The sequence below is a fragment of the Physcomitrium patens genome, chromosome 4 (genome assembly GCF_059467195.1).
Source record: "Physcomitrium patens ecotype Gransden chromosome 4, ASM5946719v1, whole genome shotgun sequence".
Classification (NCBI taxonomy): domain Eukaryota; kingdom Viridiplantae; phylum Streptophyta; class Bryopsida; order Funariales; family Funariaceae; genus Physcomitrium; species Physcomitrium patens.
Genome location: NC_143413.1, coordinates 1636674 through 1662245, shown reverse-complemented (window position 1 = coordinate 1662245; position 25572 = coordinate 1636674). Strand labels below are relative to the sequence as shown.

The 25572-nt window shown below is 33.4% G+C and overlaps 1 long non-coding RNA gene across 1 annotated transcript; it reads left to right on the top strand.

Moving 5' to 3' along the window:
- Positions 1-90: 90 nt before the first annotated feature.
- On the top strand, positions 91-1068 carry LOC141045340 (uncharacterized). The gene is made up of 2 exons (XR_012217404.2): positions 91-636; positions 963-1068. It is a non-coding gene; the product is annotated as an uncharacterized LOC141045340 (long non-coding RNA).
- The last annotated feature ends 24504 nt before the right edge of the window (positions 1069-25572 follow it).

The following is a 25572-nucleotide window of genomic DNA, read 5'->3' as shown; positions in this document are numbered from 1 at the left end:
AACCTACGGAAAAGTGGAGGTGTCCCTGGGCACATGGACTATCCTGCCGCTCCTTGATGGAGAAAAAATGATTGGGTAGCTGAGGGATGTGGCTGTTCATCACCTCAAAATGCCAGTCAATCCCCGCGAGGACTACGAGCTGGGCTCCCATTGCTTAGTCGCAACCCAATGATGTGGGCAAGTCGGGGTTGGTGTGGACCGCGATACTCCGCATCCAGTTGGCGCTGACTTCCCCTCGCCTCGACTCGGGAGTTCGTCGGATGCAATTGTCCTATTCGAATGACTGATGGGTCGGTGTTAAAAAAAAAAAAAAAAAAAAAAAAAAAACACAAACAAACAAAGACACACTCCTCATAGCTGCGTAGGAATTCGAAGGTGCATGAGGTGCATGAGGCCTTCCCTATCACGTCCTCAACGCCCAGGCTCATCGACATTCGAAGGAGCGGAGCGTCTTGTTCGGTGATTGAAGTGATTTCATTCTCATCGAAACAAAACCGACGTTCCTGCTGGCAAAGTGATCACGAGATGACGGCTCTCATGCTGGTTGCTGTTTACTACACTCGCTCGTTAATTCCTCGGAGTGAAAAAGGAGTTACCTAGATATTAACTTGCTTCCAGGAACAGTATCCGCCCAAGGTGGATTTCATCGATCCACTGCTTGTTCTGCGGCACACATCATCACCACTTGCTCCTCTTCTGTGTGATTCTGTGCAATGATTGTTGGTTGCTTCTAAACTAATAAAATGAACACAAAACTTTCTCAAACACAAGCAATCCATGGGTGCAGTAATCTATGAAGAGTAGAATCCAGCCTTCGGGGTCACAAAAGAGTAGTAAAATACCAGCTTTGTATTCCAATTAGAATCATCCTCCATTGTTTAATGTTCTATATTCAATTTTTTTATTTTTTATTTTTTATTTTTTATATTTTTAATCTTTTTATAGCTTGTTTGTTTTCATAGGAACAAGGTTAACGCAAGCTGACATGGCAAGGAGTGAACGAATCTTCCAGGCTTTATTGGCGCATTGAGAAGCAGTGACTTCGCTCACACCCATTGTCTTGGTGAATTATCAACGTTTATATTTATATTTATTTTCCATGTACAAGCATGTGGGTTTGATTTCAATGAATCTTTGCATCCAATTCAAAGCATTGAAAAATACCGGAAGCTTCGTCAAGTGAGGGCGAAGAAAAAGTAATATTTGAAAAGTGATGTAGCAGCCTTTTGAATTTCAACACCATTTTTGAATGATTGAAAGGGGAAAATAGAAGAATTTCAATGCACCACTCCAGAATGATTTTTTTTTTACTATATATTAAAAAAAAAAAAAGTAGTGTGATGTGCAAACATTTCTTTTAATGTTGTATATTGACTACTCAAACATGAGCATCATTTCATCATAATTGGATGGGAGCACCAACATAGTTGTATATGTTGTATTAATATTCTTTTGTGTACACTTTTGGAGGATAAAAGATAAAAATAAAAAACTTCAAACACATGAAGACTTGCTGGTTGAATGATGGTATTGATGGTTTCTATCTTTCAGTGTCCATTTGGTATAATTTCAACTACTCTGGTGTTCCCACCTAATAAGTGGATGAATGGAACTTTGTATGATGAAAGTTACTTGATTAAATTTGAATTTAGTATCCATTAGGATTTAAAAAAAAACCTTGGTGTAGGCTGAAAAGAGTTATTGAAATTCAACTTAAGTTTAAGTGTAGACAAAATCTAAACTTTGATACATGCTCTCTCTTTAGTCATGCCGTCCACAAAGTTAACCATAAACCAAACATATGTAAACAAAATAAAATACATAGCACTTTCAGAAATGATTATGATTGGTTGAAAAAATTATAAATAAATAAATAGTTGGATGAGTTGTCCCTCCCTTCTCTCCTCTCTAAACAACTTATTAAAATAATGTATATGAGATGTAATTTGATGTGTTGAAATGGATATATATATATATATATATATATATATCTATTGGTGATTATGTTGCATTTATAAAAAAATTGAAAAAATATTTTCTACAAAAAAAATTACATAATTAAGAAAAAATTAAGTGCATATTAAATATTTTAAATAAAAATAAAATATTCTTTAAAAATAATTTTTTTTCTAAAGAATGTATAAAGTATGTTAAACTCTAAATAAATAACCATATTCTTGCAAGCATAGATAAGGTTGGTCAGAATATATGAAGTTTCAACACAAAAGTAATTGAATACAAAATTAAATATATAGAAAAACATAGATAATTTGTTGTCTATTATAAAATTTAAGTATTTTTTAAACCATGAAATAAAATTTATCAAATGTTGATGAAACTAAGTATGATCTTACCTCCAACTTCATTTATACTCATTAAAAGACAATAAGTTTTCTATAAAAGTTTCAAGCAATATACTATACAAGGTACTAACAATAAAAATTTTAAAGTATATGCAGCCCAAGAATATATACATGTATATATATATATATATATATATATATATATATAATAATAATTTTTTTGTTAAAAGTTCATAGATAAAACATATTTATATAAAGGTTCATAGATAAAATATAATAACCTTTAATAATAATAAAAAATTCTAGATAAATTTAAAATCTTTTATTGCTCATTCCAAAATATGTAAAATATAAATATTTTTTAAATTTTTATTAAAAAATATATTTATCTTATTTCAATTTTTTTTTTAATAAAAGTAAGTTTAAAAAAAATTATAAGCTTTTTTAATAGCTCATTGTTTAGAACTTTTAAGAATACAAAATAATAATCTATGTCAAGATCTATCACATCACTAATATGTAATGTGTGATTATTGAAATTAGAACCACCAAACTCTAAATAAAACCTGCCATACTTTTTTGGTAGTTTGATATCATAACCAATCACACTAGTGTTGCTTTAACTATAAATACCATGGGTTTAAGAAAACACTGGTGTTGTTTAAACGGTAGATATCGTAAGTTTAACTCAAGGTAGTTCAGGTTAAGTTAAGCCAGAAGTGTTGCGACGGACGCGAGGGGCAAGATAATGCTCATGGATTTTGAGGGGCTTCGAGTAGCGACAGTGTCGTGAATCTAGAATCCGGCGATCCCATCACGAGGATGCGAAAACCATCTCACGTCAAGAGCATCTGCAGACTAGCTCAGTTCATAATTCCATGCGCCTTTTGGTAGATCTTCACTACGCAACGCTGAAGCATTCCATGGGACTTGCTCTCAGAGGCGGCGGAAACAGACACCGCCGCCGCGCCTGTTGTTGCAGAAGCTGGACCGTGAGTCTCATAATTTGCATGGGTATTTGTTGTGGGACGCACTGATCGCATCTCATTCGAAAAATCTCTGCACCTGCACCAAGCGGTGTAAGGACATAAGATCTACACCGGTGGTGTCAATAGATACTGGATCTTGAGCTGATTATTAGCTCCTTGATGCAAAGTATCCGTTTCAGTTCAGTCACAAGGGTGTCGATTGAAAGATTGGGTTTAGACCCGATAATGGGACGCCTCCTGTGTTCGCACACTCCGGACGATCGTCATCAGGACGTCCCTCAACAACCTGAAAACCACAGATACTGAAGATGCTTCATGACGCCGCTGATGACCATACCAACTGTTTCAAGTTAACGTGATGGTTTCTCATCTCGAAACGTCATGGCACCGAGTGGTGTGTTTGCACGGCAAGTTACTGTAGGTTTGTGTGAAAAATCATCCAGTTACGTGAAACTGAAGAGGTACCTTGTGGTGCACTGTGAACAAAGCAGATCTTCTGATTTTGCATAAAAGGATCGAATTTGAGATGCCCTTTTATCCATAGTTCGATTCCATCTATGAGGAGGCTATGTCGTAGATGGAGCAGGAATAGTGGGTGGATGGCCATGAATCTGAAGACGACGAGTTGACTGATCCTGTGGAGACTGATTTGAGGTTCTGTGAACCTGATTTCCGGTCAGATTTTGAGATTCCAGCGAAACGGAGTCTTGATATGCCTCACAATGTCATCGAGCTGCTGTCAGCTTGGTAGGAGCTCAAGCGGTGTCGGTCCCAAGTTGTGTAGGCGTGGTCCTGGCCCATAAATTCTTGGTGATGTGGTCACTTGACCCGCATTGTTGGAGTTGGCCCGCAGCAATGCAATCCTACAAATTTATTTGAGTGAACATATGGCCCATATCCTTTACTGAAGGCATGCCACGTCTTATTCACTTGTCGCCTACCTTTGACAGCATCGTCTGTTAATATGTTATGGGCGACAGCCAAAATTAGTCCAAGAGTCAAGTCAATGATTATCGAGATCTACACTCTTCAGTTCATTATTCGAAGTCTATTTAGCTTCCTGATGGCTTGATTTAACAGCTCCAACACAGTTTGTGTGATAGCTGCGCCAGTCTATCTCATCCGATCGCCAATCTAGCGTTTGTTTGAAGTCGAACCCGTGTGCAACTTGTCGTTCAACCTGAGCTCCCCATATCTAGGTGCTCCCAAAAAAATTGCAATGCAACCCGGGGGTCAAAAATATACCCTTGGGAATTGAATCCACATCGATCCCTTTACTTACATCCACGAGAATGCTGCGGCGGCTCAAAGGCCGTCTAAGGACCTTAAATCACGCTCGCAATAGTTTTCCAATTCGATCCATCAAATGTGATGGAACCACGATTCTCCCAGCAGCCGGAGAAATAGCACAGAATGACCTGACCATTTGGTCCCACGATGGTTCTCGTCTGCAAAAGCAAAGAAACTGGGAGGAGCTGGTGTGAACATCCAGTTCAGAATTGCGGCCTCCCCCCGCAAGCTCAGATCAATAACGAATGGATAAAGTGGTACCCACCAAGCGCAGCCATGGTATCTATTCCTGGGGCCAAAGCGCTGGTGTTCCGAGCAGGGCTTGACATGACACTTGAGGACAGCTTGCTTGCATTTGACCACCGAGAGAGTGTGTGCTACTGATTGCTATTCCCAACGAGCTCCTTATCCCCAACTCCGAGAAAACGCTTTTTAATAAGCGAAGGTTGAGAGACTTTAAGACACGATTAATCCCGAAGCAGTTGCCTTCATCGGAGATATAAAGACAGGTGTGAGAGGCGACTCGCCGTCCAGCGTTGTAAACGTGATTGCAACGTGTTCTCGAGCCCAGTTCTAAAAGCTCACTTGCATCAAAATCGGAGCTTCTTCGCATTAAAATACTCATTAATTTGCTCCCAAGGAAAAGCATATACAGTGCATGAACCTGTCTCTGAATACACTGCCTTCAGAATTCCTTCAGAAGTGACATTTCTATGTTGACATTTTCTTTTTTCTTTTTCTTAATCTCCCTCTTTTCCTGTATGAATATGTGTGTGTGTGTGTGTGTGTGTTTATATAAATAAAGAAATGAATAATATAGAAAAGAAAGACTTGGGTGAAAAAAGTTGAATCCTTTGACTTTCAAATTCGTACTTCGAAGGTGTTGATTCTGTTCACCTAATTTTTGGAAGTCAACTATATATTTGTTCGGTGGCTGTCATTGTAACCCAGTGCTGGAATGGCATTATTAAAATGTACTTTCAATCCCACTGTGCTGTTCTGTGCTGTGCACACAATTACCCAACCACATTTTAGAACATAATTAAATAATTAAAAATGCATAGCTCAACTGTAACATATTTTCATTAACAAACCTGTTCATGATAACAATATGTCGAACAGTTGAGTAAAATTGCTGCCCCTAGAAGATTTCCTAATGAAAATGGTTACGCCCCTGTACTATATTATTATTATTATTATTGTTATTTTATCAACATTCTATTTATTCAGGAATTATTTTCTCAAAGATTAGGTAGTCGGAATTGACTATCCATAAATTTAAATATCGAATGACTAAATATAGATACTTTGTCTGAGTCTTTAAAAAGTTGATGCCTCAGAAGGAGCAAAGTGCATAGGAAGTAACTCGCACATAAATATTCCAATCATTGGTCGCTTTGTTTCATACGCTCATAAATAGGCTTCTCGAAATGTTCTTTTCGAAATATAGACATGGCCAGTTTGCATTCACGGCGTCGGCTCAAGACACCCTGACGCACCCACTTTAGTTGCCGGTAATTCTATTATAAAAATTGTTCTGTAGATTAAATGACACAGAGTATAATACCCAAGTTAAGCATGGAATCATTGGATTCTTTGACTGGCGTAGTGTTGAACGAATTTTCCACGATGCATAGCCAATAATAAATCTCTGAGGTGTGATTTTCACCATGAATTGGTACTCGAAAGTCGAGCTCCAATTCAAGGTCCAGTGAAGGAGAAACTTCTGATTCAGACCATGCCAAATCTAGTCCTACAAATCCATTCAGACTCACCTTGCAGCTTTGAACAACGCCGATGCCATTTTCCTGCTTTGATTCAAAGTTATACAACGAATGGATCAACAGCGTGGCTCTTAAACCCAGGTGAAGGTTGAAACCCCGTCGTAAGGAAGATAAGGGATGCGAACGTCGCTCTGAAATGTGAATTGGCTGCAAAACGTGTAAGCAATTAGGTAAAATGAGAGGAAAAACAGATTTCCCCTGCATTCCTCACTTTATTTAAATGCTGAATAAGCTTCTTCAAGCACTTGTGGAAGGCAACAATTGAACGAATAACGCATTAACAATGCGACTTCATTCGCCGAAAGAACTTTTCGAGGAGATATGACAAGTTTTTCTAATTCCATGAGTATTGAGTGCCTAATGTAGGCATACCGACAGGTGATGAGGATTTCATGGACAACCAAAACTTTCTCTCATCGTTTTCAAGGTTATTAAATTACTATTACAATGAACACCAATATTTCTCATGTATTGTAGGTAGATGTCAATTTTGTGCAATCATCATATCTCAAGAACAGCATCACCCTTGAAAATGTCTCAACTAAAGGGACCTTCGATTTTTCAACTAATCCAATAAGTATTCTCAGATCCACCAACATCCACGGGAGGAAGAAATTTCTTTCTTTCCTTTCTTTCTTCTTTTAGTTTTAGTTTTAGTTTTAGTTTTAGTTTTTTTTTTTTTTTCTTCTTCTTCTTCTGTACAAGTAAGAAATACATGTGGCATAAATTTAAAAGAGAGGATGCAACAAAATTGTTAAACTGAATCAAGAGATGTATTTTATTCATTATTGGTCAATTCAAGCACCTATAAAAGTTTATGAGTTATTTTTATAGAATATTGTTATGAAACTCAAAAAATTAAGCAACATTCTCAATTATTGCAAAGATTATTTACTCACAAATTTTGGTGATAAAAAAGTGTTAGTTATTTAGTATCACAAACATACATATTTATTCCAATAATTACCTATATGATTAAATAGAAGTAAGTAAAAATATATTAATTTCATAATATCTTTTAGAAAAGCTCCTTAGAAGCTTCATAGATGTTGCTTTGACTTTATATGTATTTGTAGTTAACTGGTAGACTAAAAACTTAGTCAACAAGTTAATCATGTGTCATACATGTTAATAGCTTGTAGAACAAGCTAACTACATAATGCACATATAGATAACTTACCTTACAAGTTAAGACATGTGTCTAGCAAAGTCAATGCATGTTGGAGGTCTTATAGAATATCACTACATATCCCTTATTTTGAGAGTATATATAGAAGTAAGAATAAAACATACTTCATCCTTATTAATGCCTATCTAATCCTTAATCTTGTTTCAAGACTTTCTAGTCTTCTTGTCTTTAGCAATAGCTATTTTAGTTTAATATATTATCATCTTTAAGTGATTTTTTAGTTTTTTTGAGTGATATAAGAGTATATTGAAGATTTCTTTCTTGGAGATTCATATTATTGAGAGTTTGTTAGGAATACTAACTTATTGTTCATTCCTTGTTTTAGAAGTCAGTGGATTAATACACTTCTATTGTTGAATTTAAAAGATTGTGGAGTATTTACTTTTTAACAAATAATTTAATTTTTTGATATTAATTTTTTTTAAAGAAAATAAATTATTCCTCTTTATAAAAAATTTCATTTAATATTAGAGGTTGCAAATTATTTTCTTTTAATTTAACTTTTTAAATTTTGTTTGAGTTGTTTACGAAAGGAAAGATTACGGATGCTACTTTTAATAAAAGTGAATAGATTTGCATTTATTATAGATCTTCATGAGCTTATCAATACTCTAAAAGTAAAAATCTTATATATTTTTAATATTAATCATAGAAATACATATATAAAAAAAAAGTCCAAAGTCTATGCCAAGAAGTTGTGTAGTTAAAAGAAGCAAGTAAATCAACCTTACAACCAAATTCAAGAAGTCTTGATTGTAGAAGTATAAAAAAAGCAAGGATTAGTATGCTCAAGAAGTTTGATGGAACAAGATCAAAATTTCAAGGATTTTTATAATAAATTAGGCTCTATTTAAGATTGCATCTTCTCCAATACCTTAATAGATTTATTGAAGTTGGATTCATAGATACACTTCTATTGAAAAGTATTTTTTTTATTTATTTATATTTTAAATAAAAAAGATTCACAATGATTTTATACTTTAAATTCATTCTTAGAAGTATTTACCACTACATTTGGAAAAAATAATCAAAAAAAAAATAATAGAAACCAATCTCATATTGCTACAATAATGATCATGTTTAGCTACCACATGTATTGTTGAATTTTAAAATCTTGCTTATGATATGGATTGAAATAACAAAGTCCTTATCAATCAATTTTAATATGGAATAAAAGATAATATCAAAGATTTATTGTTAACAATATCAAGAATAGATTCATTAGAGCAATTTATTACTCAAGCCATTGTATGCAATAATTAATTCTTTTAAAGATGTTAAGAACAAAGATTTGGTTAGAAAAGCATAAGTCAAGCCATAGAAACACCTTCTAAGTTTTTGAAAGTCTATTTATCCAGGCCAAAGCCTATGCAAATTAACACAATATATTTTAAACTTCTTATTCAACAAAAAAAGACTTATTGTTGCCAAAAAGATTTGTACTTATGCATGTAGAAGTAATAGATGGTTGTTTGTTATCTTTTAGAGATATTACATATGAAATTGTTCTTTTAGAAATAACAAGTAGTTATCATAATAGTTTAATAATATTTAATGAGATTAAATCTACTTCTAATCCAATTATTTTAGGATTATTGTGGCTAAAAAATAAAATCCTTAGATAGACTGGATTTCTTGTAACCTTGATTTTTTTTCCATAGTTTAGTTCAAGATTTTTCTAGGCAAGTAGAAATATATAAGAGTAATATATCCAAACCATTATTAGTAGATATGAAAACTTTTATGTATGTTGTAAAAAAAGGGCTAACTTTTGCTATATGTGCCATATCTATTATTGATGAAAAAAAGATTTTAAGTGGCATTCTAAGCCAATACAAAGATTATTAAGATATGTTTTTTTAAAAAAATCAAGATATTCTTCGAAAGTATGATCCCAATGATTGTTTTATCAATCATCAAGAAAAAGCTTAACTACTATTTGGACCAATCTACAACCTATTACAAAACAAATTGGATATATTCAAGGAATATCTTGATGAAAATTTAGCTAAAAACTTCATATACAATTTTTAATCTGTAGTTGGGGCTCTTATCTTATTTGTGAAGAAAAAAAACCAATCTCTACAAATGTTAGAGACGATATACAAAACAAGGATTTAAGATCAAGAAATAGATTTAGCTCGATATTAGAATAATAACTGGATACAAGGCAAGAAGGTCTTGAGTAGACCACAAGAAGTGAGTTGTCGAGACTGAGGATTCTCTCAACCTCGACTCTTATATATACTAGGTCCTAAGAAGCTTCTTGAGAAGTTTTCATTAGACTTGGAAACAAAACAAGCCTAAGATCCTTCTTTGGCAACTTCCTAAATCATCTAAAGCCTCATAGAACCTTTTAAGATCTCCTATGATCTTCTAGAACTTTCTTAAAATCTACTAGAATCTTTTGGAACCTTCTTAGAGCCTATTAGAACATCTTGGAATCTTTTGGAACCTTCTAGAACCTTCTAAAATCTTCTTGACTCTTCTTCAATTGTATGTTTGTGACATCACCTCCTACTCTAGCTTCAAGGTCTCTGAGAAGCAATGTTGTTGCAAGTCAATATATGTGCTAGAATTTGAAGATGTGTTACATAGTGTCCGCTATATATTCTAGTTGTTTTTTATGAGACAAATGATTCATAGGCCCCTATAGCCATTGATAGTATCCAAAGCCTTTTATTTATGACCAAACATGAACTTTGGTATCTTCGTTATGGAATTGTTCTGCAAACAATTCTTCTAAACGTCTTTCATAGGTAGATTCTACTTCAAAAATAATTATCAATAACCTATTTCTAGGTATCCTTCAACGTCTTTGTAGTTCAAGTGGTTCTTCATCTCGGGATCATCTCTGCAAGCTACTTAGTTGAGATGGTATGATCGATAAGGCGTCTATCTCTTGACTATCTATATCATATAAAATAGATAAGATTAATAGATTATAAATAGGCTATGATCGTGAACTCAAATTATTGGCTTATATTATTTTAAACATTTGAAAAAATTTCCTTTTCAAAGGTTTCCTCCTTCCTTTCTTTACAAGGTCAAGAACTAAGAATCTTCATAGTGAGGCCATCTTACAAAGCTATTGTTCTTCATTTTAACACTTTTGGTCAGGATGGATGTCGTTGATAGAAATTTTGAACCTTCATTTGTACATTTATAAGATTGTCAATTGGTTCCTATATACAATCGTTGATATCATATTTGCACCAATAGACCACATATTCAAGCCTTTCATATCTTATCCTTGAATCTAATATCTCTTCTACTTTAAATTCAACATGATTATTGACTTCAATCATAGGAGGTGGTGGTTGTCTTTGACTTGATATATTTGATTCTTTATATCTTTTCAAAAGTGAAACATGAAAGTTTAGATGAATTTTCATGGATGAAGGTAACTCAAAGTGATAAGTTATGTTATTGATTTATTTTTGAATCACAAATGGTCCCAATCTTTGGTAGTCAAACTTATCACATGATCTATTGGTTTTTATATTGTACCAAAGAAGCCACACTTTATTACCAACTTAGAATAGAATATTTTTTTTCTTCAATTCATCTGCTAATAGTTTATAATGTTGTTGAGCCCTTTCTACATGAGTCTTAATAGTTTCTTGAAGTTTGGCCATCTTTGTAGCAAACTCTTCTACTATTAGATTTACCAACTTTGAAGGCTTTCTCATATCTAACTTTGGATGATGACCATAGTTTGAGTAGAATGATATTTGTTGCATAGATGCATGGATTGTGTTGTTATATACAAACTCCACTAATGACTAGTAGGAAGTCTAATTATCTTGTTGATAGTTGATGGTGCACCTCAAATATTGCTCAAGAATTTGGTTGACTTGCTCCATTTGCCTATCAGTTTAAAGTGTCAAGGACAAGAACTCGATGAAAAAATAATTCAAACAAGTGAGCCTTCACTCAAAGAGAGGTAACAAAATATATATAAACAAGTATACATATTGAAAGAGGAAATGGAATGGCTATTGCCAAAAGACAAGAAAACTAGAGACTCTTGAAACTAGACTAGAAGCAAGAAAGGAGTTGACAAGAGTGAAGAAGCCTTCACTCTTGTCTCTATATATATTATCTAACTACGAGCTATATGGCGACGTTCTATAGGACCTCCAATATGTGTTGACTTTGTAGGGCACATGCCTTGACTTACAAGGCAAGTTTTTCTATGTGTGGGCCATATAGTTAGCTTGATCTTCAAGCTAACAACATGTGTGGCACATGGCCAACTTATTGACCACGTTTCTAATCCAAAAAGTGAATTAAAGTAACCTATGAAGTCAAAGCAGTATCTAGGAAGTTTCTAGGAAGCTTCCATATTAAATATTATAGAATTAACTTACTTTTACCTACTTTTACTTAGTTCTATCTATTTTTATATGTAATTATTAGCTTACGTGATTATGGCCGTGACATTACCTCGCCTTCTAGAGACGAGTTCCACGAGGAGCGGTCATCATGTGTTGAGAAAATCTATGATGCGATAAATTGTATTCGCCACATACTCTGATCTCTGTTCTCTTCGAAGATGATTGATAGGGCCTCTCAACCATCGGTAGTGTCCCATACTAGGGCGGGAAGACCACCCAGTTATTTGATCATTGTTGAGGCCTTCGTAACTTCCTTCGAATAAAATATTTGGAACACCATCAGGAGTTGTTCCTACCTCTAGCAAAATCACCAAACATCGGGAGTCCCTTCCCAAATCGTGATACCAAACGCGTTGTATCTCACCATCTATTCGAGGAAGAACATGTCGTTCTTGAAGATCTTCATCTCGATTGCGTCGTCTTGAAGGTTGTGACAATCGTTATGTTTCGTCCGATAGGTCAGCAAATGAAGGCTCTTGAGTTGAATCCGCTGGTTGTTGGTTCTCCATCTCCTGAGCGCCACTACTACAACAAAGCTACGAACAAGAATTGAAAATAGAATGTTAACTTGTCTAGATGTTGTTTCTTTTATAAAGAAGGTTTTCATCTTCATTTTGATGGATGTCGTCGATGAAAAGCCTCCACCGTCTTTGCTGCATTTACAAGATTCTTTATTGGCTCCCATGTGCGTTCACTAATACCATATCCGTGCCAATGGACAAAATATTCTAATTTATTTCGGCGTTGCCTTGAATCTAAGACTTCTTCTACTTCAAACTCTTCATTATTGTCCACTTCTATAGGAGGAGGTGGAGCTTGTCATCTTCTTGGTATGTCCACTGTCTTGTATGGTTCAAGAAGAGACACGTGGAATACTCGATGGATTTTCATTGACTCCAGTAGATGTAAACGATATGCAACTGGATTGATTTGTGCAGAAATAGAAAATGGTCTCAGCCTTCGATAGTCCAACTTATCACAAGGATGAGTGGTCTTGATATTGCGACGAAATAGCCATACCTTATCACCAAAGACGAATGATGGTTGTTCCTTTCGATAGACATCCGCATTGGCCTTTTGTTGTTCTTGAGCCTCTTTTAACTGTGCCTTCATCGTTGCATGTAGCTCTGATAAATGAATTGCCAAATCTTTCGCAGCAGGATTATCAACTTTTGAAAAATCAAAAGTATCAAGTCATGGATGATAACCATAATTAGCAAAGAAAGGTGTTTGTTTTGTAGAAGAGTGTACCATGTTATTGTAAGCAAACTCTGCCAATGGCAAAAGAGTTGTCCAATCATCTTGTTGGTAATTAATGGTACATCTTAAATATTGCTCCAAAATTTGATTAACACGCTTTGTTTGTCCATCAGTTTGAGGATGGAATGCCGAAGATAGTTTTATATCCACTTTAAGAATCTTAAAAAGAGTCCGCCAAAATCTTGATACAAATTGAGTTCCCCTATCTGATATAATATCCTTGGGTAATCCATGATAGCGATAGATATTGTCAAGAAAGAGCTTAGCTGTTTCTTCACCTGTGATAGATTTTGTACATGGTACAAAATGTGCCATCTTTGTAAAACGATCTACTATCACGGATATAGAATCATAAGAACCTGAGATTAGAAGATCGGTGATGAAGTCCATAGAAACAGAAGACCATGGTTGTTCTGGAATGGATAATGGCTGAAGAAGTCCAAAAGGTTGATGATGAGGAGTTTTCGATCTTGAGCAAACATCACATGATTGTAAAAAATCTTTAACTGCCTTCTACATTTGAGGCCACCAAAAATCCCTAGATATCAACTCCAAAGTCTTATTATATCCAAAATGTCCTGCTGCTGGGAAGTTGTAACAAGCTTGAAGAACACGTAAACGTGCTTCTCCTTCTGGAACATATTGGCATCCTTCGAAATAGAGCAGGTTGTTCTTGAATTCAAATTTAGAAGAATTATTCTTGATATCATGAACAAGAGGGTCTGAAGACATACTTAACTGGACTTGCTTAAGGAAAGTTAAATCAACAATCAATGTTGATTTTATTGCTCAAAGATAAAATTATTTCAGCTTCAAGAGAACAGTTCTTTGTTGCTCAAAAGCTACATCTCCTTCTTTTGGTGTAAGATAAGAACGTCTAGACAAGGCATCGGATAAACCTTGTTGTTTTTCTAGTCGATAAGTGATGATGAACTCGAATCTTGATAAAGACATGCTCCAACGAGCTTAGCTACGATTTAATACGCATGCTGACATAAAATATTCGTGGTTCTTGTGATCCGTATACACGATGACTGGACTAGAAGCTCCTTCTAGATAATGACACCATTCTTGAAAAGAATCCACAATTGCAAGAAGTTCTTTGTCGTGGATCTCATAATTGATTTCTGCTACTGAGAATTTTCTTATATGAAAGGCTACTGGATGAAGTTTGTCATCTGTTTCCATTTGTGATAAAACCGCACCCAGAGTAAAGTCCGATGCATCTGTTTCCATAAAGAATGCTTTGGAAAAATCAACACGATACAAGATTGATGCAGAAACAAATGCTGTCTTCAAAGATTCAAAAGCAACTTCCGCTTCTTAATTCCATTGGAATTTGTCTTTACAAGTCAAACGTATAAGTAGAGCTGCAACTCGAGAAAAGTCTTGGATAAAGATTCAATAGTAGTTAGAAAATCCCAAAAAACATTGGACATCTCTTATCGTTTTTGGGATCTTTCAGTCTATAATAGTTTAAACTTTCTTAGGATCCATCATAAGTCCATCATTTGAAATGAAGTAACCTAAGAAATCGACTTGAGTAGTGTGGAATACACACTTTTCTATCTTGGCATAGAATCCTGCATCTCTTAATTTTTGTAATACATGACGAACATGAAGTTCATGTTCTTTTGGATTCTTAGAATAGATCAAGATGTCGTCTACATAACATACCACAAAATCGTCCAAAAACTCTCGAAAAACATCATTCATTAGATGTTGAAAAGCTGCTGATACATTTGTAAGTCCAAAAGGCATAACGTTATATTCAAAATGTCCATACCTAATTCGAAATGCAGTCTTCCATTCATCTCCTTCTTTGATGCGTACTAGATTGTATGCTCCCCGAAGATCTATTTTTATATAGATCTTAGCTTGATTCAGCTGATCAAGACGTCCGGATATTAAAGGTAGTGGATACCTATTTTTGATGGTAATCTTGTTGAGTCCTCGATAATCAACACACATCCGCAATGATCCATCTTTTTTCTTCACAAATAGAATTGGAGCTCCTGCCGGAGATTTAGAATGGCGTATGAAATTCTTGGCTAGATTTTCTTCAATATACTCCTTGAGTTCAGCCAACTCATTTTGTGATAAACTATAGATTGGTCCAAATGGCGGTTGTGCTCTTTCTTGAAGGTCAATTGAGCAATCATAGGGACGATGTTCCGGGAGTGTATCCACATTCTTTTTTTCAAATACATCTTGAAATTCTTGATATTGGCTTGGAATGCCACTTGAAGTCTTTCCACCAGTAGAAACGGGTGTAGCATAAATAATGTATGGTGATTCTTTCATAGCAACATGCAAGAAAGCTTTTGTACCTATAAATACGGGTTTAATTGAACTGGACTTATGACTCTCTACTTGCTTAACTACACTGTTAGTTATACTTGTAGAGAAAGTAAGAGTTTGGGAAATCCAGTCTATTTGAGGGTTGTATTTTTCTAACCACGATAAATCTAAAATGCCTGGATTAGAGGGAGATCTAATGATATTAAATACTACAAAACTATTATGACCATTGATTATTACTTCTATAGGAAGGGTTTCGTGAGTAATATCTCCAGAAGACAATGGACGACCATCTATGACTTCTACATGAACAGGTTTAGTTTTCTTTACTAAAGATATACTATATCTTTTAGTAAATTCTTCATCTAAAAAACACACTGAGGCTCCTGAATCTAACAAGGCAGAGACTTTGTAATGTTTAGGTCCTAAAATAACATTTAATGTAAAACAAGAAGAGGGCTCTGAGGAGAGAATAGGACCTTTACTAGAAGTTGTGCAAGGTTCCAACCACACGGTCCCTATTGTAGTTGGACAAACTCATTTTCTGACATATTATCTTCTTTCACAGCCATACTCGTCATTTTGTGATTGCATCATTTCTTTGGATAATGTTAAGCAGTGTGATTTGGTTCTCCACAATATAAACATAATCCTTCTTGACGACGACGAGTCTTTTTTTGCTCAGTAAGAAGTTTGAAACGTACTGCATCAATTTACATATCCTCTACTTCCGAATGTATGTGTTGAAGAGGTATTGGTGTTGCCATTGAATTATAATAACGTTGAAGTCTACTTGTACGGTTCTCAGATCGGAATTCAAAAAGGTGATTGTCGCACTTCACAACAAAGTCAATTGCTTGATTCAATGTTTGAGGATCAGGTAAGTTGAGCATTAATTTTTTTACCTCATATTGTAATCTGTAGAGAAATTGGCTAATAAGTGCAGCATCATCCCACTTGATATCAGTTGTAAATTGTCAAAATTGTGAAGCATATAGCATTACTAATCGATTGCCTTGTCGTAAAATATGGATCTTATTGGTTGCAACACGAATTGCATCATGTTCTCCATATATGGATCGAAACTCTACCAAAAAAGCCTCTAGATTATCTAATATTGGATCTCGTCATTCAAGAAAAGATGAAAACCACGATAGTGCCGAACCTGAAAGAAGCGTACCAATGAATCTAACTTGTAATCTTGGAGTTGGATAGCTTTGGGGTTGAAGTTCAATCACAAGTTACACTTGATTGATAAATCCTCGAAACTTGGATCTGGTGCCATCAAACTTCTCGGGTAGGGCAATTCTTTGTTCTCTAACATTTGAAGGGCATTCCACCATAGGAGAAAAGACATGGTTTGGTGCAGATGTTGAAGCAACTCCAACCATTTCTATATCTTCACTTCCTACCAATCTTGTTGTTCCTTGTGGTGGTAAATTGAGTTGATGCATTGCAAGCATTAACTCCCTCAATGGCTCTTGCATTGTTGCCATTGCATTCTTCATTTCAATAAGTTTTGCCATGATAACACTTAGAAGAAAGAAGATGTCTAATATCGCTCAAGACAAATAGAAGAGAGGACTTGCGGACAAAAAAAATACTAAGGACAATATCAGTTTAGAAGACGGTAATCCGCAACTTCTAATATGCTTATATCTTATCAAGAAAAAGGAGTAATCCATTCTTAATCAAGATTAGACAAAGCTCTGATATTGTAGGTGTACTCTTGTCAATCTGTCAAGGACAAGAACTTGATGAAAAAATAATTCAGACAAGTGAGCCTTCACTCAAAGAGAGGTAACAAAAAATATATAAACAAGTATATATATTGAAAGAAGAACTGGAATGGCTATTGTCAAAAGACAAGAAAACTAGAGACCCTTGAAACTAGACTAGAAGCATGAAAGGAGTTGACAAGAGTGAAGAAGCCTTCACTCTTATCTCTATATATATTATCTAACTACGAGCTATATGGCGATGTTCTATAGGACCTCTAATATGTGTTGACTTTGTAGGGCACATGCCTTGACTTACAAGACAAGTTTTTCTACGTGTGGGCCACATAGTTAGCTTGATCTTCAAGCTAACAACATGTGTGGCACATGGCCAACTTGTTAACTACGTTTCTAATCCAAAAAGTCAATTAAAGACACCTATGAAGTCAAAGCAGCATCTAGGAAGTTTCTAGGAAGCTTCCATATTAAATATTATAGAATTAACTTACTTTTACCTACTTTTACTTAGTTCTATCTATTTTTATATGTAATTATTAGCTTACATGATTATGGCCATGACATAAAGGTGGAAGGTAGAGAAAAGGTTGATGTCAACCTTAAGAATCTTGAAGAGTGCCTTCTAAAACCTTGATACAAATTGTGGTCCACAATCTGACATAATGTCATTTGGCAATTCATGGTAATCATAGATATTATCAATAAAGAATCTTGCCATCTCTTCACTAGTAATTGACGTCTTGCAAGGTATGAAATATACTATCTTGGTCAATCAATCAATAATTATGAAGATAGTGTCAAATGAGCTTGATGGTGGAAGATCTGTAATGAAATCCATAGATATAGATGACCATGATTATCTTAGAACAGGAAGGGGTTGAAGATGTCCATATGGCTAATATCAAGGATTCTTTGACCTTGAACAAGTATCACATGATAGTACAAATTTCTTAATGTCCTTCCACATTTTAGGCCATCAAAAGTCTCTAGATAGAAGTTCCAAGGTCTTATTGAATCCAAAATATCCAGCTGTAGGGAAGTCATGGTGTGTTTCAAGAACGCACAAGCGAGTTGGTCCTTCAAGAATGAACAAAAATTCTTCAAAGAACAAGAGGTTGTCTTCATACTTAAATTTAAAAGACTCTTTAAAAAGGTTGTTAGCAAGACGCTTCATATTAAAAATAAGGGGGTCCATATTTGAGGCTTTACGAACTTAATTAAGAAATGATAAATCCACAGGCATTGATATATTGGTTGCTCGAAGATGAAATTACTTAGGTTTTAACAAGGTTGTTTGTTGTTGATCATATGCTGCCTTGTCTTCTTTTGATTCAAGGTAGAAACATCTTGATAATGCATCTGATAATCCTTGTTGGCTTCGATGTCGGGGTAGAGAGAGTTTGCCTCAAAAAAACGTTGGGCTTCTAGCTATCACTAATCGTTCAATCAAATTTCAAAATAAGGGAAGCCCTAAGTTTATATATAAATATTTTCTTTTGAGCAATTATACCAAATACACAAGCCTCAAGTAACCAACAACACCCAAAATATGATAAAATCCTCTAAAACCTTGTATATTCTTATATGGAAATTTTTCCGAACTTCAACACTTCATATCTTCTAATCCGACCATTCAAACAAAGTCAAATTTTACATGAGATACTGATGTATTCTTATTAACTTCTACAACAAATTTCAACTACAAATTCATTGCGGATCTTGAGATATCTTGAAAACCCTAATAGCCACTTCAAACCCTTATCTTTATACATTTGCATACAATTTTCTTCATATTTCACAAAATATAAGCTCAAATACTATGAAATTTGTATGTATAGCTTCTTAACACAAAGTGTTATATTTTCCAAAAAATTTTGAACCAAAAATTTGTCTAAAAACTGAAGTTATGGCTCCAACCATTACTATAAACAAAATCGCTCACTTACTGCCTTTGATTTGGAAGCCCCGCCTTATAACTCCTTCACATGAACTCCAAAAGCAATAATTCTTTCATAAGAGATGTAGGCCTTAAAATCACCGTTCCAGCCGCACCTTCCGATCTTCAAAAGCTACCATACAACTCCTCGTATCCTCATAAGAGTAACCATATGTCTTAAATTAACACCTTAACTTTGAATACTTATATCTCCTTCACAAAAACTTGAAATTACACAAACTCTTTGCCCAAATTATACCCAAAATCCTAAACTTGCTGATCCGAACCTCCAAAGCTCAAATGACCTCGAAAGAGAAACCCTAATCCCTAATAAGGCCTCGGGCAGCCTCCTTGAAGCCCATTGGGCATGGCCTTTGACCAATAGGAATGAAGATCTCCATTAATTGCCTTCATCCAACCATGCCTTGCTTTCATCCTTCTCAATAAGCCTCCTATTAGTTAAGATTTTCTTCTTTAGGCTCTAATCTCCTCTCAAGGCTTTATACTGAATATTTAGGTCTTATAATTGTTTTAAATGCTATAATAAAAAAAAATAAAACTCAAAATAAAATTTCTTAAATCCACTCTCTTTAAATTAATCTATTAACCATGCTAACCTACACCAAGACTTATGAACATACTATATGTTCTAACTAACTTTTACATACTATAAGCAATTACAGTACGACACCGAGTTGATATGTAATGAAAAAGTTAAATTGTAGTAAAGATATATTCCAACGTATTTGGTGACATTTCAAGATTCGGGTTGATATGAAGTATTGAAGATTCTTATGATTTGTATGTACAATCACCTGATAAGAGGCACCTTCAAGAAAGTGGCGTCATTCTTAGAAAGAATCGATGATGGCAAACAACTCTTTATCGTGGATTTTGTAGTTAATTTTTGTTGCTAAGAATTTTCTAGAATGGAATGCAATTGGATGAAGTTTGTCATCTTCTCTATATTGCAACAAAACTACTACCAATGCAAAGTCTGGGGCATTGGTCTCTACAAAATAGGGCTTGTCAAAATCTAGATGTATCAAAATTGGAGCTATTGTGCAAGTATCTTTTAAGCTTTGAAAAACTTTTCTGCTTTAGGACCCTAGTCTAGTCTATCCTTGCATGTCAATTGTGTAAGTGAAGTAGCAATCTTGGAATAATTCTCAACAAAAATCTTATAAAATTTTATAAATCTAAGAAAGCATTAGATATCACGTATAGTTTTTTCAACACAAGGCGGACATATTTTTTGTGGTCTTTTGGATTTTTGGAAAAGATTAGAATATCATCCAAATAGATTACAACAAAGTCATTGAGATACTTGTAAAATATGTCATTCATTAAGTGTTGGAATATGGCTGGTATATTGATAAGTCTAAAAGGCATGACATTATATTCAAAATGTTCATACCTGGTGTAAAATACTATCTTCTATTCAACTCCCTCTTTAATGCGTATCAAGTTATATATGCCTTGTGGATTAATCTTTATAAAGATCTTTGCTTGACTAAGTTGATTAAGAAGTTTGAATATCAAGGGCAATGGATATCAATTTTTTACCATAATTTTATTAAGACTACAATAATCTGTAAAGATCCATCTTTCTTCTTCACAAATAATATCCGAGTACTAGCTGGTGACTTAGAATGTCAAATAAATTCTTAGCTAGATTTTTTTTCAATGTACTCCTTTAAAGTTGCAAGTTCATTTCAAGATAAATTATAGATGGGTCCAAATAGTGATTGAACATCTTTTTAAAGGTCAATCGCATAATCGCAAGGGTGATGCTTTGATAGGATATCCATAATTTTTTTTTCAAATGTATCAACAAAATCTTTATACATATCTAAAATTATTTTTGTAGTAACCACAAGTTTTGATTGTAGATTTGTATAGATAGCAAATATGGTGCCTTATTTGGCTGCCCTTATAAATGTTCTAGCTCTAATAAATAAATATTATTTAAGTTTTGGCTTGTTAGATGTTAGAAGCTTTTTCATAGATCTGGAGGTTCTATGATCTATTAGAGGAAATTCTAACTTTTGGGATATCTAATCTATTTGTAGATTGTATTTTTCAAGCCATGAGAGTCTTAAAATGACTAGACTTGATGGCGATCTAATAATATTGAATACTATTTAGCTGCTATGGTTGTTAAAGGTTAATTTTAATAGAATTGTTTTATGAGTGATATCTCCAGAAGATAAAGATTGACCATCTATTACTTCTACATGTTCGGCTTTGGATTTTTTGACCATATAAATTTTGTGTAATCTAAAAAAATCTTTGTCAATAAAACATGTAGAGGCTCCTGAATTAAGTAATGCATGACACTTTAGTTTTATAATTCCTAACTATACATTTATAATAAAACAATGAAAAGAGTTGGCAAAGAGTATAAGATCTTTTTTGGTTTGTAATAGTGAAGAATTCAGCTGTACGGTCCCTACGGTGGCTGGATGCTCTTGTTTTCTTACAAAGCTTTTGATGATGTGATCATACTGCTCATACAATATGTACGTTGACGTTTTTCTAAAAAATTATTAACCTTATGGCGAAATTTTCTATAATACAAGCATAAGCCAAGTTCCCTTTGATGCTTTTTTTCTTGCTCAAAAAGAAGTTTGAAGCAAATTGCATCAATCTACATATCTTTTGCTTCTAAATGATCATTAAAATTGGACGGTGAAGAAGTTGCAAAATAATTGATATATACATGTGGCAGAATTGAAGAATGTTTAACTTGTTGTCATTGAAATAAATGATTATCTCACTTCACAGCTTAAGTAATGGCTTCATTGAGTGTTTGAGGATCTTGCATAGATAATAATAAGTCTTTGACATTGTCTCTTAATCTCTAATGAAATTGGCTCATCAACGCATCTTCTCCCCAATTCATATCACATACTAATTATCAAAAAGTTGAGGCATATGTTGATGCAAAATACGTTTTTTATCAAAGGCTTTGAATTTTAGTTGTTGAAGAATGAACCTTATCATATTCACTAAATGCTTCTGCAAATGCTGCCAAAAATGCTTCAAAATTGTACAATATAGAAGAATTTTTTTCAAATAATGGAGTAAACTAAGATAAAGTTTGACTTGAAAGCAAGGTTCCAATGAAACCAACACAAGATGCTTTGGTAGAATATCATTGAGGTTGAAGCAAGGTGATTAGTTGTACTTGATTTACAAAACTATGAAATTTTCAGCGGGTGCTATCAAACTTTTCCAGAAAGCCGATCCTTAGTTATATTGCTATTATTGTTGTCAAATTATTACCTTGAGTGAGTTATCAAATTGACTCACTTCTTATTTCAGTATAAAAATATGTATTTAGAATGCTTCAAATTATAATATATATTGAGTAGTATAGAAATCCTTTGAGAAATAAAAAATTAGAATGTTAGTGGTGGAGATGGAGTCTTAATAAGTCTTGGAGGCAATTATCTTCATTGATTTAATATTTTATTTATTTTTGAGGATTAAGGATTATTTATTAAGACCAATATTTATATTGGTCTTCTATCTATATGTATTATTTATAAAAACTATAAATGTTAGTAGTTAGAAGAAGCATGAAAAAGAACATTATGTCATTTTAATTATTAATATAAAAAATAGGATTTATAGTGGATTTAAATTGATGTTTATTATTATAAATAATCACGAAGGTAGGAAAATTTAGCTTTACATGGATATTAGTATTATACAAATATTATAGGATTTTCCAAAATTTATTTAGAATTTATTTCTAATTTTTTAGGAATTTTTAGAGCAATATTTAAGAACTTGATAAAAATGAGTTTTACCACTTCTGAAGCCATTATGAAGAAAGAGAGTAAGATTTGAAGACCACATTTAGCACCTAAGCTAATTGGGTTTTTTTAAACACCATGGTGAAGTCAAAAATACAAAAAAATTAGTTTTACTAGTAGAAAATATGAGGACCAGCAGCTAGTCTTGTCCTTGTAAGAAAGAAGGTGCACAAGTCCCATATGGGTTGTAGCACCTTGGATATAGGTAGGAAGATAAGACTAAGGCCTCAAGGCCTCTTTGGACAACAGATAAACACTATATGTGAGCCTTGGTGAGGCTTGAATCCTTGACATATAAGCAAGTTATCCTTGAGGTAAAACATTTTCACTTAACTTTTATTTATTTACTTGTTATTTTTAAACCTTCATAACTTACTCATAGTAACTCGGATTTACATGTTTCTTACATCATTGGAAATCTTAAAAAATTGAATTCCTAAAAATATACTTTTTACTTTTAATTTTTAATTTTTACTGGATAAAAACTCCATGAACAGTCTATGGCCGAGTTTTGGAGTATGTATTTGCTTATATACATTCTTTTGACTTGTTTGTGTTGTTTCTTTTTTGTTCTTGTTCATTGCATCTTTTACTTTATACTATCTATTAAAAAAAACTTTTAATTAAGGCCATCTTATAATTTGGGTAGAGGGGTAAAATTTACACTCATACCTTGAGTGGATGTACCTCCCATGTTTGTTGAAGCATGTATAATCATTTGAGAATTTGAAATCTCTATTGCTATTTGATGTGGTAGTTGAAGCACTTTAGTTCCTTGACCATTATGTATGGTCATATATATTGCTTCATTCTGCTTTGACAAAGTCTTTGTCTTGATCCTCAATGCTTCAAGAGCATTAATAATAGAATCTAATTTGATCTCTTTAGAATTTGTCATATTGACTTTTCTACCTTTTATCATAGAAAATTAAAGAAACACATGCACTTAAAGGAAATAAAAAACTTGATGTATGATATAAAGAAAAAAAATCAAAAGAATATTAAAAAAAGAACAATATTAGTCTAGAAGAAGGTAATTTTTAACCTCTAGAATGCTATAGTACTTCTAAGAAGAGGGATAATTTACACTTTGTCAAGGAAGACTAAGCTTCTAATATTGTTTTATGATAGTCTTAACAAACTGTTAGGGATCATATACAAGATAAAGATTTATGATCAAGAAATAGAGTTAACTTGACATTAAAATAATAATTGGATACAAGGCAAGAAGGTCTTAACTAGTCCACAAGAAGTAAGTTGTTAAGACTAAGGATCCCCTCAACCTTGACTCCTATATATACTAGGTCCTAAGAAGCTTTTTGAAAAGTTTCCATGAGGCTTAGAAACAAAGCAAACTTAAGATCCTTCTTTGGCAACTTCCTAAATTATCTAAAGCCTTCTAGAACCTTCTAGGATCTCCTATGACCTTTTAGAATTTTCTTAGAATCTACTGAAATCTTTTGGAACCTTCTTAGAGCCTATTGAAATCTTTTAGAATCTTTTGGAACCTTCCAGAATCTACAAGAACCTTCTTAGAACCTTTTAAAACCTCCTAGAATCTTCTTGATTTTTCTTCAGTTACATGTTCGTGATAACAGATGTATGTAGAGTATCAAGGACTCAACAAGATTACCATCAAGAATTGACATCTTTTAACTTTGATTTTAAGAATTTTAACTATAATATCATGCTTTTTGGATTCATGAATATATCAACTATTTTTCAACATCTAATAAATGATGCCTTTCATGAGTTTCTTGATGATTTTTTTATTTATTAAACAACATCTTAATCTACTCTAAAAACATAGAAGAGTATAAAATTTATATTTTTCATGTGTTACAAAAATTAAGAAATTCTAGATTATATCAAGATAAAAAAAAAGTGTATATTTTATACTACTCAAGTTGATTTTTTAAGCTATATCATTTCTAATGTTGATTTTATAATAGATCTTAAGAAAGTCAAGATTATCATGGATTGAAAGATTTCAAAAACAATCGAAGATATGTAATATTTTTTAAAATTTGCTAATTATTACAAGATCTTCATTAAGATTTTTTTTCAAGTTGTAGCTCTTTTTATACATTTGATATATAAAGACAAACTAAGTGGAATAATGAAGTTGAAGTATCTTTTGAAGCCTTGAAGACATCATTTATTTTTGCACCAATTTTGTATTGCATCAATTTTTTTAAGGCATTCTTTATAGAAACAAATGTATTAGACTTTGTTATAAGTATCATTTTGTTACAAATGGGAGCAAATAAAAAGCTCAATCCAATAGCTTTTCATTCTAAAAACATATTAATACGAAAGATTAACTCTAAGATCCATGACAAAAAGCTTTTTGTAATTGTGGATTTATTTTAAGAATAAAATTATTATTTAGAAGGTATCTCAAGTCTTGTCATCATATATACAAATCACAAGAACATCAAGTTCTTCATGTGAGCATATGTTTTAAATCATCACTAAGCCCATTGGAGCATGTTTTTATTAAGATTTGATTTGAAGTTCACTTATTGACTCAAAAAATAAGGTTTATTAGATGATTTTT